The sequence below is a fragment of the Mauremys mutica genome, chromosome 5 (genome assembly GCF_020497125.1).
Source record: "Mauremys mutica isolate MM-2020 ecotype Southern chromosome 5, ASM2049712v1, whole genome shotgun sequence".
Lineage (NCBI taxonomy): Eukaryota > Metazoa > Chordata > Testudines > Geoemydidae > Mauremys > Mauremys mutica.
The window spans coordinates 78977015-78995027 of record NC_059076.1 but is presented as its reverse complement, the minus strand read 5'-3'; positions in this window follow the sequence as shown (position 1 = coordinate 78995027).

The following is an 18013-nucleotide window of genomic DNA, read 5'->3' as shown; positions in this document are numbered from 1 at the left end:
GCCAGATCCGGCCCCCGGGCCGTAGTTTGCCCATCCCTGTGCTAGTATAAGGAAACTGAGGCAAGTAACGTTATTATGGGCCAAACTCTGATATATTTTCCTCAGTTTTTCCTAAGTCCTACCTCGGGAAATCTCAAAATATGCCTTAAATGTTAATGAAGTCAATGGGTAAGGGTGGCATAAGGAATTCAAAATTTGGATCAATGTCTATGGCACTTAATAAAATCATTAAAAAAAATCACAAGGAAAGAAAATAGTAGCTAAATACAAACAGCAATACACCAACATATTTATCTTTCTTTCTTTAATGGTGGTGCTGCATTAATGTATAGGATTTGCTCGTTTTCTGTTACTGTTTGTTTTTGTATTACTTTGAGAAATTAACTAAAAATAACATTTAAAAAGCAAAATTTAGTGTATGTTTTGTATCTCACTTTACAAATTCTGGGACAAATTCTCAGCTAGTGTAAACTGTCATAGCATAGATTTAAATTCTCTCAATTTTTTCATAAATGGAACAACAAACTGACATAATGCCTTCACGGGTGAAATGGAGTAGAGTTGACATAAAGGAACAGAATTCTCAGCAAGTGTAAATTGTCAAACTGTCATTGTCATTGATTTCAATGTAACTATGACAATTTACACCAGCTGAAAATCTGCTCCTTTATGGGGTTATTTTCCTCAGACGAGATTATATGAGCTTGACCTTTCATTTATGGAAAAGTCAAGGAGAATTTAAAAGAAAACATTCATGTTACATTTCTAAAGAATGGTTCAAGGCATCTCGTCATAGGATCACATTCTCTATCAAGTTCGAGAAGTTTTTAAAGAAGTTTCAATGCAACCCTACTAATTTATGCCTCAGTTCAGCAAGGCCTACCTTCAAGAATGTGAGTATTTCAGTTTGAAGTCAATGGAATTACTTAAACACATGGCTAATTATAAGTGGTTTGGGACCATGATATCTGCTGGGAGAGCAATACAGCGGTGCACAGACAATCCAGGAAGTTTTTGGAAAGTGGAGGGGACAATTTCCTGGTGCAAGTGCTGGAGGAACCAACTATGGGCAGAGATCTTCTAAACCTGCTGCTCACAAACTAGGAAGAATTAGTAGGGGAAGCAAAAGTAGATGGGAACCTGGGAGGCAGTGACCATGAGATGGTCAAGTTCAGGATCCTGACAAAAGAAAGGAGAGCAGTAGAATAGGGACCCTGGACTTCAGAAAAGCAGACTTTGACTCTCTCAGGGAACTGATGGGCAGGATCCCCTGGGAAAATAACATGATGGGGAAAGGAGTCCAGGAGAGCTGGCTGTATTTTAAAGAATCCTTATTGAAGCTGCAGGAAAAAAACATCCCGATGTGTACAAAGAGTAGTAAATATGGCAGGCGACCAGCTTGGCTTAATAGTGAAAACCTTGCTGATCTTAAACACAAAAAAAGAAGCTTACAAGAAGATTGGACAAATGACCAGGGAGGAGTATAAAAATATTGTTCAGGCATGCAGGAGTGAAATCAGGAAGGCCAAATCACACTTGGAATTGCAACTAACAAGAGATGTTAAGAGTAACAAGAAGGGTTTCTTCAGGTACGTTAACAACAAGAAGAAAGTGAAGGAAAGTGTGGGCCCCTTACTGAATGAGGGAGGCAACCTAGTGACAGAAGATGTGGAAAAAGCTAAATACTCAATGCTTTTTTTACCTCTGTCTTCACAAACAAGGTCAGCTCCCAGACTGTTGCACTGGTCAGCACAGTATGGGGAGAAGGTGACCAGCCCTCTGTGGAGAAAGAAGTGGTTTGGGACTATTTCGAAAAACTGGATGAGCACAAGTCCATGGGGCCGGATGTGTTGTATACGAGGGTGCTAAAGGAGTTGGCAGATGTGATTGCAGAACCATTGGCCATTATCTTCGAAAACTCATGGTGATCGGGGGAGGTCCGGGATGACTGGAAAAAGGCTAATGTAGTGCCCATCTTTAAAAAAGGGAAGGAGGAGGATCCGGGGAACTACAGGCCAGTCAGCCTCACCTCAGTCCCTGGAAAAATCATGGAGCAAGTCCTCAAGGAATCACTTCTGAAGCACTTAGAGGAGAGGAAAGTGACGAGGAACAGTCAGAATGGATTCACCAAGGGCAAGTCATACCTGACTAACCTAATTGCCTTCTATGAGGAGATAACTGGGTCTGTGGATGAGGGGAAAGTAATGGATGTGTTATTCCTTGACTTTAGCAAAGCTTTTGATACGGTCTCCCACAGGATTCTTGCCAGCAAGTTAAAGACGTATGGGCTGGATGAATGGACTATAAGGTGGATAGAAATCTGGCTAGATTGTTGGGCTCAACAAGTAGTGATCAATGGCTCAATGTCTAGTTGGCAGCCGGTTTCAAGCGGAGTGCCCCAAGGGTCGGTCCTGGGGCCGGTTTTGTTAAATATCTTCATTAATGATCTGGAGGATGGCATGGACTGCACTCTCAGCACGTTTGCAGATGACACTAAACTGGGAGGAGTGGTAGATATGCTGGAGGGTAGGGATAGGATACAGAGGGACCTAGACAAATTGGAGGATTGGGCCAAAAGAAACCTGATGAGGTTAACAAGGACAAGTGCAGAGTCCTGCACTTAGGACGGAACAATCCCATTTACTGTTACAGACTAGAGACCAAATGGCTATGCAGCAGTTCTGCAGAAAAGAACCTAGGGGTTACAGTGGACAAGAAGCTGGATATGAGTCAACAGTGTGTCCTTGTTTCAAGAAGGCTAACAGCATTTTGGGCTGTATAAGTAGGGGTATTGCCAGCAGATCAAGGGACGTGATCATTCCCCTCTATTCGACATGTGTCCAGTTTTGGGCCCCACACTACAAGAAGGATGTGGAAAAATTGGAGAGAGTCCAGCAGAGGGCAATAAAAATGATTAGGGGGCTGGAGTATGTGACGTATGAGGAGAGGCTGAGGGAACTGGGATTGTTTAGTCTACAGAAGAGAAGAATGAGGCGGGATTTGATAGCTGCTTTCAACTACCTGAAAAGGGTTTCCAAAGAGGATGGATCTAGACCAGGGATGGGCAAACTATGGCCCGCGGGATTACCCCTGGTGGTGCTGCGGGCCCGGCGCTGCTCTCAGAAGCAGCCCCCGGGCCGGGAGGCAAAAGGCTCCATGTGCGCACGCAGAGCCCTCTGCCCCCCCCCCCCCCCCCAGGGGCCGCAGCACTTCCTGGAGTGGCGTGGGGACAGGGCAGGCATGCAGGGAGCCTGCCCTGGCCCTGGTGTGCGCCACTGCCACCCTGGAGCCACTTTAGGTAAGCGGCACCGGGCTGGAGCTCAAACCCCTCCTGCCCCCCGCCCCCCAACTTCCTGCCCTAAGCCCTCTGCCTGTACCTCGCACCCCTCCTGCACCCAACTCCCTGCCCTGAGCCCCTTTCTGCACTCCTGTGCATTCCAACCACCTGCCCTGAGCTCTCTGCTGCACCCTGCACCGCGTGCACCCCAACTCCCTGCCCTGAGCCCCATCCTGCACTCCGTACCCCTCCTGTACCCCAACCCCCTTCCCTGAGCCCCCTCTTACACTCTGCACCCCTTCTCTGCCCCAATCCCTTGTCCTGAGCCCCTTCCTCCACATCCCGCACTCCAACCCCCCTGCCCCGGCCCTGCATACAATTTCCTCACCCAGATGTGGCCCTCGCCCCAAAAAGTTTGCCCACCCCTGATCTAGACTGTTCTCAGTGGTACCAGATGACAGAACAAGGAGTAATTGTCTCAAGTTGCAGTGGGGGAGGTTTAGGTTGGATATTAGGAAAAACTTTTTCACTAGGAGGGTGGTGAAGCACTGGAATGGGTTACCTAAGGAAGGCGGAATCTCCTTCCTTAGAGGTTTTTAAGGTCAGGCTTGACAAAGCCTTGGCTGGGATGATTTAGTTGGGAATTGGTCCTGCTTTGAGCAGGGGGCTGGACTAGATGACCTCCTGAGGTTCCTTCCAACCCTGATATTCTATGATTCTACGATAAGCACATAAAAAACATGCTGAATTGGGGCCTATGTTCCTAGTAAATTGAATAAGATTTTTCCAAATGAGCTATCTTAATCTAGTCCAATTTAATGTATAGTTCTACTGAAACATTAAAAATATATAGTGAAACTAGTTTGTTTATGCAAAGTGGGAGAACTAGAGGGTTATAATATTTAATTCTAGTCCTTGCTTACCTCTTTGGGTTGTTGTTTCTCTTTATTTTCCTATCTTTTTAAAAAGGAAATTGGGATAAGTCACTCCCTTGAGATCAATCTGATGGCAACATGTGCTAGTGGGAGGCATGGATCGGCATTCACATTGCGCACCCCATCACTACCCGGCCTGAACCAGGGAAGCTAATCACCCAATCAGCAGAACAAATTTTGTGATGAATCCTTGTCACATGCCATCGTAGGCACCTTGCACGTACACTAACATGTCAAATGTGCCAGTACCAGCCGACTGGATGGAGGTAGTGTATGGAAAGCAAAAATATCACATACTTTGCTTTTGTTTTTAATATATAAAATTTCAAATAGTCACTGCTACCATGACATATGTAACCAAGAGTGGCACAATCAATCTAAGGCATTGTGATTACAGTTCTGAGCTGTGTTTTAGAGGACCAGATGTCTCGTTTTTGTATATACAAATTTTGACAGAGTTGATATCAGAGATGAATACCTGCTGGGGCTAATTTTTTTTTTTTAAATAAAACCTGTATCCCTTGAAATAATCAGCTGACATCTGGACACAAACTGTAAAGTAAATGCCAGCACTTCAGACTAACTGAAGTCATGTGGCTACATTACCTCAACAAGCTTTCTTGGAAAATAGCTATATGCAGAAGCATATTACTCTAGAATATTTTTGTAGCATAAAAGAAATAAGATAAGAAAGGTGTAAATCAATATATAAAAGAATAAAGAGGCCAATCACAAAACAATGACCCTTACCACTGAGAATGGACTGTTGTTGGAATAATTATTATTTATACATGTATTATTATTACCACCATGCTAATTTAAGCATAAATAACTTTATTAAATCCAAAAACTGAATAGTATTTATATAATTGCTCTACACATGCCTAAAAAACCTAAATAATAAGCAATTTACTACATCCAAAACTGTAGCAAAATGCATAAAATTAGATAAAGAAACTTACAAATGGGCTAAGCTCAGTGGTGGTTAGACCCATATTGGTGAGGCAGGTATTAGCAATGAACCTTTTCAGGGTTTACTCTTTACACCCTTTAACAAAACAAATGATGTCATTTCAGCAAAAAACTGACTTAAGCAAAAAAACAGTTTGAAACATTTCACCTATTTCTAGTCTTAATCCAGGTAAGATTTAGAACCTTCTTTCTCCCCAAGGCCTTTCCTCCCTCTTTCTTCTGCTCCTTCTTGCTGACCAGGGGCAGCTCTAGACATTTCGCCGCCCTAAGCACGGTGGCATGCCGCAGGGGGCGCTCTGCCGGTCGCCGGTCCCACGGCTCTGGTGGACCTCCCGCAGGCGTGCCTGTGGAGGGTCCACTGGTCCCACGACTCCACCGAAGCCACGGGACTAGCGGACCCTCCGCAGGCACGCCTGCGGGAGGTCCACCGGAGCCACCTGCTGCCCCCCCCCGGCGATTGGCAGAGCGCCCCCCGCGGCATGCCGCCGCAAGCACGCACTTGGCGTGCTGGGGCCTGGAGCCACCCCTGTTGCTGACCAACAGTTTTTACTTTGCACCTGGGTTCACACCAGCCCTAATTTTTAAAATAACACTGGTATGTGGGGTGGGAACTTTCACATTGGCTCTTTTAAAAACAGATATTCTTTATTTTATTTAAAACCATCTGCAGTCCCCTCTATAGATCAGAGACCTTCTTTTTAGAAGCTTCCCCTTATTTCATTAGTTATTCTTTGAACCAGACATCCTCCCTACTTCATTCCTTTTGGCCTTATAATTCATTACTTTCAACGCCTTGCTTTACAACACATATATTTCCTTAACCAACTTCATATTTATTCTACAGCTGTATTACACCTACAAGATGGAAGAGGGTAGAAATGCGAATCCAGATTGCTGCTGATGTGACATATTACTTTCAGAACTGGGATTTTTTTGAACCAAGTGACAAAAGTCCATTATTTTCAGGACAGTTCATTAAAATGTATGAAGTAATTGCCAGTCCTAGAACGTACCTCTTATGATAAAGTCAGTAAATTACAAAGAAGGTCATACCAAAGATCCTACATCAAGTGTAAAATACCTATATGGTATTATAAGTTGGACCCAAGAATGGGTTGGCAGAAGCTCGTTTTGTAGGTCACCTGTCATCATAACAGCAAATGTAGGCTCCAGGACAGAGATGAATGTGTTTAAGAGAGCCTTCTGTGTATTCAGCAATTATCTTCAGCTGCATTTATGTCAGAGTCCTCATGTATCCCTAAATGGACTTGGATCAGTAGCACAAAAATACTTTGCCAAGTGCTGTGGACCATGAAATTCTGTGGACAATTAAATCAGGTGACCAGAGGCTGTTACTGTGTAGAAATGATTCCTCTGATAGTCTGGTGCTCAAGAATCTGTATTTATGGTCAAGTTGTTGTAAGCGTTTAGAATTTCTTTTGCATTGTCTTGGAAAAGTATTTCTGTAACCTTTGATTTGGTTAGCGTTTACTTCATTGTCCCGCTTCTAGTGCTTAAACAAAACTCCTAGAGAAAAGCACAGACCCAGAATTCAGTCATTGAGGATTTTCAGCAAGGATTGTACATGGTCATCCTCCTCACAATGACATCCAAAAAGAACAATAAGGAATTAACATTTTGTAAAGTTGGTACTTAAAATTAAGTTATAATAACAAATAATAATAGCTTAATTTCTGCCATATAATGACGCTACTTCATAATCCATGTTATATTCAGTTATTTATAAATATAAACAAAATAAACAAATTACATCTAAACAGATCTGTCCCCACCGAAACACAGTGAAAAGTAACTCAGAGTTCCAAGAGCATAAGCTGAGTTCACAAGTTTCAGTCTTTCTCCAGTCTTCTGAAGTAAAAGCAGTTCAGTAATATCTCCCCTGCCCTTGCTTTCAGAAATCTCCAATTGGAACCCACACCGACTCTTTCGCCTTCTCTGCTGGAATTTGCTAGTCAGATAATTAACCAATTATATTAAGTGTAACAGGGCTTTTCATTTATACCAAAAATACAAAACTGAGACTAGCCAAACACAGAGGTCTCTATCCCCACTGTCACATTTCAATAAGAAAAGAGTTGGTGACCCAGACTGGTTAAGACAATTTAATTAAAAAGAGTTTGGCTAGAATCAAAGAACATTCAAGGTATACACTTAAAATGAGAGAAGTTAGTTTTCCCTCTCAATTTTCTCAGTCTATAACTAATGCTCCCAGTGCTTCCCTGTGTTGGAAAGTTAACAGCAGCACTAACCTGCTGCAAAATGCTTCACAGTTAGGGGAAACCAGCCTGTTTTCTGCTCAGTAGCTGAGCTTCTCTCAACCCATGCAGGTCACATTCTTTTGCAAAGCAGCTGACCTGACTACTTGCCCTAAGTGGAATCTGTGAGTCCAGCTACAGGTAACCTATTGAGATGCCCAAAGCTACCAGAACCACTTCCAGAAATGTCTGGACATGTAATGCTAATTGTACATCTACCTAGCAACGATGACCCAGACACAACTCATTCCTCTCCACGTCTCCCCTCTAGATCTCTTAAAGAGATATTTCCCTATTAGGTATGTGGGTTACATTGTTATGATTAATTGGACTTTTACTTTGACACTTACAGACAATTTCCTAAATTGTCACAAATCACAGGCAGATTCTTTGGGGCCAGGACTGTCATACAGTATGTGCTCACATGCTGTATGATATGAAAGTTTGCCTCTTAGTGCTACCACAGTATAAATGTTAAATAAAAACATCATATATCTGCTAACCTCTGTAAGACACAAAACATAAAATTATATGACGGTAATACTGTTAGAAATGTGTACATATTCTCCAGCTGTGTCACACAGACTTAACACCTACATGACATATAAAATGGATGACCTGGAAGTATAGGTTTCAGGGGAAGAATCTTTTTGTAGGATAGAGCAGCACTTATGGGCCTTGAATGCAATGTGTCCTCAGTTATACTCTCATGGGTAATTTTTTATTTTAATAATTGAAATTAGGTCCATGTTATTGGACTTCCTATATAGCTCTGGCAAAAAATGAGCCAGCATAGTGTTTGATTGTTAAACTTTATTATATTTTTTCTGGGGTTAACTTTTCTTTCCGTCTGATTGTTATGTAAGTAATCAAGAAAGGTGCTTTATTCTTAAAATGCATATTCAAAATATGCACTGAATGGTGAACCTCTTCATAAAAGTTATGGGGACTAAAATAGGATGACCAGATGTCTCGATTTTATAGGGACTATCCCGATTTTTGGGTCTTTTTCTTATATTGGCTCCTATTACCCCCCATCCCCGTCTCGATTTTTCACACTTGCTGTCTGGTCGCCCTAGACTAAAGAGAATTACTAACCCAAATTTGTAAACTCTTCTTTAAGTTCTCTTGAGTGTAACAGTTTTACACAATTAGAAAATAAAAAAATAAATACTTCAAACTCCGTGTGAAAGCCAAGGGGACCATTATCTACTCTGGAAATATTCTCATTTCCAATCCAACCTAACTTTCAAGGTCTTAGCATCCAGCCAGTTCAGTGATTCGAGCTGTCTTGTGCAGTGCTACAATCCTCAGAATCATAAAGGTAACTTGCTGCTCAGCACTGAGCATGTCCAGGAAGCTTAACCAATCCAAGGCCCAGGGTTAAGGATTCTTCCAGAGATCTTGACCAGAAGGAGAAAGATTTCCATTAAATCCTTTAGCAAAGAGTGTTTACTAAGTATAGTAGCTGGAAGGCAGACCCTGATCTCAGATAATAATCTTCTGGGGAGGGTATTAATTGAAGGAGTTTTTGTTACCATGAAATCTTTTTTAGAAAAAAATATTTTGTCTAACAAAATACCAGAAAAATCCAGGCTGCAGAATTAAATAAATGTTATTGAACAGCTATTATCTTTGACTGAAATTAAAAGCCCAGTTCCACGGTCCTGAAATGGGCAAAACTCCCACTGACTTCAAAACACCTGTTTGCCTACATAAGCCTGGGCCCTTATGGGTATGTCTAGACTGCAGCTGGCAGCATGCCTCCCAGCACAGGTAGACAGACTCCCACTATCTCGGCTTCAGCTACCACACTAAAAATAGCTGTGTGGACATTGTGGCACAGGCAGAGGCTTGGGTTAGCCACCCAAGCACAGACCCAAGGGATTCTGAGAGCTGGAGAGATCAATCTACTGCCTGAGCTACAACTTCCACATTGCTATTTTTAGCACACTAGCTCAAACTCAGCTAGTGCAAGTCTGTCTACCCAGGCTGGGAGTCATGCTCCCAGCTGTACTGTAGACATACCCATATTGTCTCAGTGGAAAAATGTTCTCAGTCCTTGCCTGTTTTTAGTATAGAAATGCAAACAAGTGTATTATCTAACTTATACTTAGGATTTTATATACTGCTTTATCTGAATATTAATGGTAAGCTTATGTACTTCTGCCTATGGATAATTTCTTGCTTTTTGTTGATTGGGAGGTCGATGGTCAACGTTCAATCACCGGTTTGATGACGTTAGTTGTGATTTCCTACTTAATAGGGTGGACTGCGTGAAGGTCATCATCTTCCACTGCACAGTGGCACAGGCACTTACAACTCAGGCCCATAGCTTTAAAGAACTTGAAGTGACCCTTACATCTGACCTTAAGATCATGGAAGAGTATTTTCAAAAATGGTGGCTAAGACCAAATCTGAGCAAATCAGTAGTCTATACTTCCCACCTTGACAACAGAATCTCATAAATCACTCTAGCTGTTGAGTTTTGTGGTGAAACAATGTGTTATGTCCCAAAGTCAACATATCTTGGTGTCACTTATGACCGCAACTGACCTTTCATGACCACCTCAAGAAAGTAGTCTCTAAAACAAAGATTCACATCAACATTATTCAAAAGTAAGTGGGAACAAGTTGGAGATCAATTGCCCCAGTAGTATGAACATCAGCCTTGACCCTGGTATGCTCAGTTGCACAGTACTGTGCACCTCTGTGGACAAGAAGATGCTGTTGGGATATGTATGGGTTAAGTAGAGACCTGGAAAGCTGCTAATGTGCTGACATGGCTTTAGGGGACAAAGGCATAAGAAGTTCCATAGTTCTTTGTTTAATAAATAAGTTGCCATATTTTGCCCTTCCCTGTTGCTTGTAAGAATTGATAAGTGTTGCAGCTGCATAAGAAATGTGGGAATCTAAAGGATACCTTTTGGGTAAAGCAGTGTTATCTCCTTCTCCCTTCCTTTCCCAACTACATAAACAAGCCCTGGCTTATGGCCCCTTCCTACCTTCCCTGAGAATTACTCATGGCCCCTTCCTCCCTCCCGTAAGAACTGCTGACCAGGGAGATTTGTGGCAACAAATTGTTGCAAAGAAATATATATTCAAGCTAAAATGCCTGTGTAATGTGTGTAATGGTGTGCATAATAAATAGGGAGGGAGGAAGGGATAGCTCAGTGGTTTGAGCATTGGCCTGCTAAACCCCAGGTTGTGAGTTCAATCCTTGAGGGGGCCACTTAGGCATCTGAGGAAAAAATTGGTCCTGCTAGTGAAGGCAGGGGGCTGGACTTGATGACCTTCCAAGGTCCCTTCCAGTTCTAGGAGATTGGTATATCTCCTATTATTACTAACAAAATGGGTGTTTTTATGACTTAATAAGGGTTTTTTGGGTGTTGTAACAGATGTAGGCATGTATATACTAACAAATAAAAAGAATGTGCTGTAACTAATTCAGTGCTTACTGGACAATTGGGTCCAGGGGAACAAGTATCACAATAAAGAAACCTGCACTCATATCTGCCTCTGGGTCAATCTGCTCTTTCTTCTAACAGATGCCATATCCAACACTTCAGCAAAGCTTTCTGTATTAGCAAACATTGACCCTCCAACTCTCTGTTGAGATATAGCCACAGCACAAGAACTTAAATGCACTGAATAATACCCAGAACTTCCCACCCGACAAGTCATGAATAAAATACCCCAACAATTCCTGAAATTGCAAAAACCACAATCGACCACTTTATGTTTCTGGATCTGTCTAGGGAATGGAAGTGTCTGGACCTCATCTACCATGCCAAACAAGCACATTATTACTGACCCAACAAGCCACCATCCCAGTTTTGACCTACCACACAGATTGTGGATCTCATTAAACTGCATCTGAACAAACCGTGGAAGCCACGGCCACTTGATGCACAAATGGAAAATGAAAGACTCCTCTTTGTGCGACTGGTGGCAGTAAGTGGCTGTATGTATTATCTGCAGGCGTAACCCTTCTGCCAACGTGTTACTTGGAGGATTTCTAAGTAGAAAGCTTATGCAAATAAACTGTAGTCATACTTTCCCTTTTGCATGAACAGATGGTGGCAAAGAATGCCTTCCCCTATGAAGCTTCTGTCTGCTCTTTCACCTGTTCACCAACAGAAGGTAGTAGCGAATAGCAGAGCTTCAGGCCACAAAGCTGACACACAATACAAGAGTTGTTGGATATTTGAGGGTATATTTACCACAGGGCTGAAGCTTTGCCTTCCTATATGAGGAGGTACAAACAGGACCTGTAAAGCTGAGCATCCATAGTAGTTATAGTTACTAGTGCCCAGAATTATAGGTCTCTATGAACAATTGAAAACTGAGCAACAGAAAAATACAGTGCATAACAGCAAAGCCTCAGCTATTTGATATTTATAAATGTACTGAGATATCTAAAAAAATACATAGCAAAAATGTTCAATTTTCCCACATGCTGGGTAACTGTATAAATAATTTACCAGAAAAAAAAATCAGATAGGACTAATGTCTATATTAAAACCCTTATGATCCACTTAAACTAAAATTCTCCTTCCACCCTCTCACTCTACTCACTCCAGAAAGCCTGGGAAATCAGATGAGCTTTTAAACATGCCCTGAAGTTCAATAAATTCAGACTCTGTCACACCAAAACTGGAAGTGAATATCAGAGTCAAAGACACTGAAAACAACCCTGACACCAATCCCCTCCTTTGTAATATCAGAGGCTATTAGCTTGTGTGCCTCTGAGGACCTCAACTGTTGCAATGTAATATGAATGAAGAGATAGTCTCTTAAGTTATGTTTACACTGTAACTTGGAGTGAGCCTCCCAGGCCAGGTAGATATACTCATGCTAGAGGGGCCTGAGCTAGCATGCTAAAAATAGCAGTGTGGACATTGCAGTTATAGTTGCAGCTCAGGCCTGTAAGACCACCTGACCTGATAGGCTTGAGTGCCCAAGCTGCAGCATCCACACTGCTACTTTTAGCTTGCTAGCTCAAGCACCACTAGCACAAGTATATCTAGCCGGGTGGGGAGGCTCATTCCCAGCTGCAGTTTAGATGGACCTTTAGTGGTAGGAATTATGGGCCTGTCCTTACTCCCAGTTAAGTCAAGTAGAGTTTGGCCATTGACTTAATTGGGAGTGGGAGTGGACCTTAAGTTGGGTTAACAGTAATGGAACATTAGGTTAGAATTGTATTCTTTGATTTAGGTTTAGGGGGAAGGGGCACATGACTAATGTTTAAGGGGAAAGGATGATTCTAAAGCCTGTGTGTCTTTCTATGCAAGATATAATGTAACCACATCTTTTGTTGTTGTTGTAGATACGAAAATCTAAAAATACAGGAGACCTGTTTTCCTTCTATTTTTCCTTAATAAAAAATCTTTGTTCCACTGGAAACATTTTTTTGAGTCAATCACCATCATCATCAGGTAATCATATTCCATCAGCACAATATTTTAAGTTAATTTTTGCAAATCTCTAGTGTTATCATGGATTTCAATAACAATAAATGAAAAAAAACCCTTCATTTTGTGGCTTATTTGCATTCTATTTCCAAAAATACTGCACTTAAAAGGGGCGGGGGGAGGGCAGACAATGAAGTGTTTCTAACTCAGAGAGCTCATGTAATTAAGCCTCCAGCTGCATATATTTTTAATACCACAGACAACATAGTAATTGACATATGTGATTCTGGATCACACTTCAGATTTTAAATTATTTCACTCCACTGAAATGTGTTTAAGTGCCCTACCCAGACACTTTCAGTAATTCTGCTTTTAATGACTATCCTTCACTTCAGTGCTACCTTTGATGTTAAAGTAGTCTAAGAAATAATGTAATTTTCCCACATGCTGGTTGGGTTATAGTCAGATGTTTCTTAAATATTTCATGTAAGAACTCTCCCTGACCCCAACCACTGCAAAAATGTGAGAAGATTTTTACTTATAACAATTTTATATCTTGTAGTTCACTAAATCCACTCAGATGATCAGGACCTCAAAACCCACATTCATTGCTGAACCTGAAATAAGATCAAAGGAACAAATCAAGGGACTATCACAGATGTAGAAATACAAGATGTAGCAATAAGTTCAGCATAATTAATGTCCCAAAGATAGCACTGCATTAGACTTAAAAAGGTGCAATCATAGTACTGTGTATCACAATGGATAACTTTAAGGAGTTCTCTGAGTTAGTATATGCTCTGTGCTCATAGGCCACTGAACCAAGAGTAGGCAAGTGTTATGATACCAGAAAATATACAATTCACTATTAGTTACCAGTTGGATAATTGAATGCATCTGCCTCTATCATAATTTTTCCATAAAAATCTCTGATCTCTGTAGATAAATATTTAAAGTAAAAAGACCATCAAGGGGCATTATTATAAGAGACAAACCCATGCTCTTGGCTGTTATAGCCAGTGTCCATGTAACAGGATGGCTTGCCCTTGGGATGGAGACACTGAGACTAAGCCATCCCTGATTACAGGATGAGCTCAGAGTGCCGGAACAGGGGGCCATGTCCCACCCCCCCCACACACATACTTTGTACTAACCTACAAACTACTCATTTCTTCAGCTTCTTGCTAGACTCTTTAGCTCTAAACACACCTCCCTTCTTATAATGGAATGCTAAACTGTATTATACTGTTTATCCACAAGGTGGCACTGTGTGTAAAGTACCCTTATTGAAACTAAGGTCCCAGTTATTTAAAGGAACCTCAGTCATACCTGTCAGAGCATTAAAGGACCTTATAATGAACACATCTGATGTGTATAAGCAAGCTGTGCAGCCAGTCTGTACCTGGTACAGGAACATGACATGGGGTAAGGAATAAATTAAGAACAGAAACAGAAGGAAACAGCAACAAAGGTTGCAAACAGAAGGAACAAAGCAACAGAGGTTGCAGACAGATGGAACAAAGCAACAGAGGTTGCAGGATATCATCAACAATCCTCTCTTCAATGCCCCAGAGAACATCAGGTTTGACAAAGCTTCCCAATGGGCAGACTGGAAGCAATATTTTACACGATTTCAAATTGCAAACAAACTCCACAGAGAAATTAGAAATATACCAGTATCTTCTCTAATTTATGCTATGGGGAAGCAGAGAATATTTTTTGATCCTTTGACATTACTGAAGATAACTACAAAGATGACCATGAAAGGGTTCTGACTGACTATGTTGATGCACACACTATACCTCTGAGAAATGTGGTTTACAAAAGAGCATGTTTTCACCAGAGAATTCAAGAACCCGGGGGAATCATTCAATTCAATGGTTCATAAGAGCTCTGTATATATTGGCTGAACACTGTGATTTTGGGAATGCAAAGCATGAAAATATCAGAGACAGGTTTTTATCTCTTAATGCAATAACCAGCCTTTCACAGCAGCTACAACTGAAGAGACATTTAACTCTAGCCTCAGCTATATAGATAGCAAACCAGTCAGAATTAGTCAAACAACAGAACAAAAGGCAGGAGCAACTGGAGAAGTCTGAAACTAGCTTAAAAGCTATAAACAGACCCTTGAGTGTTAAAAGTCATTATCATAAAGCGCCAGAGACAAGGAGAGAGTACTCCCATGCTAAGCAGGACAAATTCCAATCTATATGTGTAAGGTATGGAAAAAGTCATGTCCCAAGATATGATACATGTTCAGCCAGAGGCACATGTTGTAGTACATGTATAAAAGATGGACAGTTTGCAGTTGTTTGCCACACCAAAGCAGTCAGGGATTTTACTCATATTACAGACAATCAAAAGGCATTGTTTCTGGGATCTAGCACTTAGGGTGACATAGAACTCTCCTGGAGAGTGAAACTGAATGTTCATGGCAAGACTATTGACTTTAAAATTGACTCAGGAGCTAACATCAGAGACATCTCAGTAGGAACTTACAATCACCTTCAACCCCTCCCAGAGCTGAAGTCACTTGACACAGCTCTGACTAACCCTGAAGGTATTCTGAACTGCACGGGCCAGGTCACCACAGAAACAACTTATATAGACAAAAGCTACATTCAGAGTTTATGTGATCAAAGCACCACAGACAAATGTGGCAGCCCTGATGGGTGCAATTTGGTGATATTGGACTTTTGAAAGGAGATTTAATACAAATAACTTAAGAGACAATGCTGAACAAATAGTGAACATACACCTCTCAGGATTCTTATCCTATTACTTCATAAAGTGAAGTTAAAGAGAATTGAGTGGATTGGCATAATTGAGAACATTTCTGAGCCAACAGTATGGTGTGTCCCAATGGTTCCAGCTATAAAGAAAAATGGAAAAATCTGAGTCTGTGTGAATCTTAAAAGACTTAATGAATCTGTTGTGAGAGAAAATACATATCCTTTCAACATTTCCTCCCCAAAGTGAAAGGAGCTACAGTATTCTCAAAGCTGGATGCCTTGAGTAGATTCTGGCAAATTTCTTTTAGCCAAAGAAAATGCTAAATTGACTACATTTATCACAAACTTTGGGAGATTTTGCTTTCAAAGATTATCTTTTGGGAATGCCACTGCACCTGAAATTTTCCAGAGAAAGATGGCATAATTGTTAATGAACACAAATGGAATTTTAGTTTTCATGAATGATATTCTGATGTAAGGATCTTCAATGAAAAAACACAACAAAACTTTCAAAGTCCAAAGCCTAATCAGCCAATCTGGACTGAAGTTAAATAAGGAAAAATGCATTTTCCACCTACCCCAGTTCTAGTTTTTGGGATAGACAATAACCAAAAATGGAATCACTCCTAGCCCTGATAAAGTAAAAGCAATTCCAAAATTAAATGCACCAACTAATGTATCACAGCTGAGACATATAATGGGGATGGTCACTTACCTTGATCGATAGCTACAAGAACTTTCTACAATAACAAAACCAGTGAATGAACTGTTAAAGTACAACATATGTTGGCTATGGGGCCAAGTTAAGAAATTGCTTTCAAAAAGGTAAAAGAAATTATCTAAACAGCTCCACTTCTCAAGTACTATGATGTGAACAAATACACACTGGACATTGTAGATGCACACAGCTGAGGCCTATGTGGTGTATAGTTGCAACAACATGGGTCTGAGTGGAAGTCAGTTGCATTTTGCTCTCATATACTCACAGAAGCAGAAAAATGATGTGCACAGTTTGAAAAGGAGTGCCTGGCAAGCGTTTGGGCATGTGAGAACTTTTGTGGATGGGATTCATTTACACTGATTGATAACAAGCCAGAAACCACTTGCAGACAATTAAGCGAGTCAAATGGACTCATGATTGCATCCTAATTCCAAATTAAATGAGGGGAGAAATCCTAACCTTATCCATAAGAGACATCAAATTCCTTGAAAGGAACAATCAGTCAGTCAGTGTGGTGGCTGTGCATCAGCAAGGACATAAAAAATAAAGTATCTGCATATGACCATTGCAGAAATAACAGACCAACACAATACGAAGAAAACTTAAATAACAACACCTCTACTAAACAGATCTTGGAAGAGACTAGCTACAGATTTATATGAAATCAGAGGACATCATTACCTAGTTATCATGGGCTATTTTTCTAGGTATATAGAAATAATGTACTTAAAAGATATAACATGTTGTAGCGTTATCCAGAAATTGAAATACACTTTTGATCACTTCAGTATTCCAGAACAACCAATGATGGAAAACGGACCACAATTCACTGCAGCAGAATTTAAGAATTTCTGAATGAAATATGATTTTGATCATATTACTAGAAGCCCACATTACCCACAAGCGAATGGAGGGCTAGAAAACCAGTATGAATTAGAGACATTTAGACTGATGCGTATTCAACTTAAAAGACAGTGTGATAGTGTAAATTTTATAAATAGTAGGAGCACAGAACTTAAAGGGGAAGATGGAATGGAATGCTAAATTATGCTGTTTATTATGCTGCTTAGCCACTAGGTGGCCCTATGTGTAAAACACCTTATTTAAACAAACCTCAACCATACCTGCAGGGCAACAAGGATCTTATGATGAACACATTAGGTGTATTAAGCAAGCTCTGTAGTCATTCCGTATCTGCACAAAGAACATGACATTTCTCCTGTGAGATTATTTCTCCTGCAGCCCTCTTCTGTTCTCAGCTTGCTGGCTTTGCACAGCCTTAGCCTGCCCCTTCCCAGTTGGGCTTCATTGTCAATTAACCTTTCAGTCCCTGGCTCTCCATCAGGTGCAGCCTATGCAGGCCTAAGAACCTGCTCTGCTTTTGTGGGATGTACATCCCATCACCTGGGCCCAATTTTGTTCAATCTTATTGACTTCAAGGGTGCAGTTTTGGGACCCAAACCCATAACTGCTCCAGTCATTTCAGCTGGAGTACTCCAAATTTTCACCAATGTAAATGAGAGATGACGTATTGGTTCTACTTCTTCACTGAGTAATGGTGTTGGTCCTATACTGTACTAGTTGGACTGCTGTACTCTCCCTTCTGGCCTAACACCTTCTCTTTTACTGACTGTGAAATAAAATAACTCATACTATCAACAATTCTCTTGATTTAAAAATCTG